We start from the raw sequence: 2,921 nt of genomic DNA, 5'->3' as shown, positions 1-2,921 counted from the left end.
GTACTCCATTACTATTTACAGGGCCTAGCACATCCATGCCAAGATCTTTCCATGCTTTATTAGTTATCTCAGTGACTACCACAGGTTGTTTCACACCCACACAACTCTTTTCACTATTACTGCAAAGGATACAAACTCTGATGTAACGTTCTATTTGTAAATCGCATCCAGGCCACCAGAAGTCATTTCTTATCCTCTGCTTAGTTTTTACTATCCCCTGGTAACCTTCATGAGCAAGTTCAATCACTCTTTGATGCAGGCTTGCAGGTGGAACAGTTTTGTCTCCTCTCATGACAATCTTGTTGTTCACATGTAATTCATTGGCAACAAACCAATAGTCCATCAGATCTGCTTCTTCAAATGTTGTCTTACTCCATGGACCTTGACTTCTGAGTAGTTCCTTGAGACGTTCTAAGGCTTTATCATCTTTTTCAGCTTCATCCCATTCTGTCCCCGAAATAGATGCTGCCTCTATGTTCAAAACTACTTTGGAATTGTCATCTTCATCCACAATTTCAGATATATTAGGAAGTCGAGATAGACAATCGGCAGTGATGTTCTTAACTCCAGGCACATAACACACAGTGCAATTATATTCCTGAAGGAGCATCACCCACCTCCTGATGTGATTGGACACTTTTTCCAAACCTTTAGACATGATGACATGCACCAGGGGTTTATGGTTTGTGCGAAACTCCACCTCACCGCCCCAGATGAAACTTCTGAATTTCCCTGCCGCCCATTTTATTGCCAAGGCCTTTTTTTCAATGGTGGCATATGACACTTCAACCCCCTTGAGCAGTCTCGATGCAAATGCAATTTATACTTCTCTGCCCTTGCTCTCTTGTGTGATGACAGCTCCAAGGCCAATATTACTGGCATCAGTGGTTATGATCACTTTCTTGTCACACCTGAAATTCTTCAATGCTGGGGCTTTGTCTATAGCAATCTTGATAAATTCAAATACTTCCTCGCATTCGTCATTCCATTAAAACATTTCTTTTTGAGCAATTCTCGCAATGGAACAGTGTGTATTACAAAATTGCGGACAAATTTAGAATAGTATTGCGCCATTCCGATGAATGTGCATACTTCCTCTTTGTTGCGTGGTCTGGGCATTCTTTTAATAGTGTTTACTAATTGTGGCTTAGGTGATATGCCTTCTGCAGAGATCTTGTGACCCAGGTATTCAATTTCTGAGCAATTGATTTTGAATTTGTCCTTGCTCAAAGTCATTCCGGCATTATATAATTTCTCACATACATATCTCAATTTTTCATCATGGCTCTTTTGACTGCTCGCATATATTAAAATGTCATCTTGAAAACATAACACTCCAGGCACTCTCTCGAAGAGATTGTGCATTATTTTTTTAAACGCTGACGCTGCGGACACCAGACCAAAAGGCATCCTTTTGAATTGATACAGCTCATCTGGTGTAATAAAAGCAGTAAGATGTCTGGAGCGTCTATGCAGTTTGACTAGATGATAGGCTGATGTCAAATCGAGAGTGGAAAAAAAACTTGATGGTCCAATTGTGGAAATCAACTCTTTTATGTTTGGAAGAGGCTGTCTGTCCGGGACAACGCACTTGTTCAGTTCCCGCATATCCACAGATATTCGGAGTTTGCCTGACTTCTTCCTAAGAACAACCAATGGCGAGACCCACTCACTGGCATCTATACCTTCAATAATTCCTTGACCTTCCATTTTCTTAATCTCCTCTCTGACTTCGTCTCGCATGGATAGAGGTATACTCCTTAACTTCTGGGCTACAGGAGTGTGATTAGGTTTCAATTGTATTTCATGCACATAACCACAAAGACACCCAACGCCATCGCGGAACACTGCTTCAATGACATCATTGGTGCTACTCCTCATTATATTGGAATTGTTTTCTGATTTGTTAACATCATTGTTGATTGCAAAAACAGATTCCTCCGCAACAGAGTCTATTTTAACTTGTAGTTTACTCTGCTGAGTCCAGCTCAAAAGGGGTGACTTGCCTACACTGGTAACATACATTTTTCCTTTAGATTTTCTGCCTTTGAATTTTAGCTTGCCCCAGAACCAACCTATTGTGTCAATTTTCACCCCACCATAGGCTGTGAGTTTGATGTCGGTTTCGTGCAAATACTCATGCTTCTCTCTGTTCCATAGTCGTTGTGGTAGCAACGTATATTTAGCACCAGTGTCAATCATCATATTTATTTCTACTCCATCAACTAAAATTGTAGCCCTAGGGCTCTCCAAGACTTCTTCATCATCATCAGCTGTAATAACAAATACACACTCTTCACCTTCTTCTCTCTCACTGTGGTCACTGTCCGAATTTCCTCCTATCCAGTTGGTGGACATATTGCGAAATCTGTAGCACCTGGAATAATGACCCTTCCCTTTGCATCTGCTGCATATGATCTTTTATGCTGGACATTCCGGGTCGTCGGCCCAGTGATTGATACTGTCGCATCTATAATACTTTCCTTCACGTCTTTTCCTTGGATTCATAGGTTGCTCATTTAGACTGTCTCTCCTGGTATAATTATTGGAGTTCCCCTTTTGATTGTTTCTATACTTCCCTCTGTCATTTTGCAGTGGTTTGTATGGTCTACCATAAGTTTTCTTTCTGACAGAGGTATTGTTGACCATGGATATAGACTCCCTATCTTCAGCAGCATTGCACAATGCTTTTGTAGTTCTTACACTACTGGTTTCCACTTGAAGAGATTTCATTTTATTCTCTAGTTCTTTTACGCATTCTTCAGTATGTTCAACTTCTTTCGCTACTCTCACGACGATGTCTAGTGAAGGATCATTCTCTGACTAAAGTCTTTCTCTTACTTTTGCACTCCAACGTAAATTGATCTCTTAGCCTTTCATCAAGTTGATCATTAAAATTGCATGTCTTGGCAAGTTTTCTT

Source organism: Ambystoma mexicanum, chromosome 12, assembly GCF_040938575.1.
Source record: "Ambystoma mexicanum isolate Mex_15411 chromosome 12, UKY_AmexF1_1, whole genome shotgun sequence".
In the NCBI taxonomy this organism is placed as follows: domain Eukaryota; kingdom Metazoa; phylum Chordata; class Amphibia; order Caudata; family Ambystomatidae; genus Ambystoma; species Ambystoma mexicanum.
The sequence above is the reverse complement of the archived record's forward strand: the minus strand, read 5'-3'. Positions refer to the sequence as shown.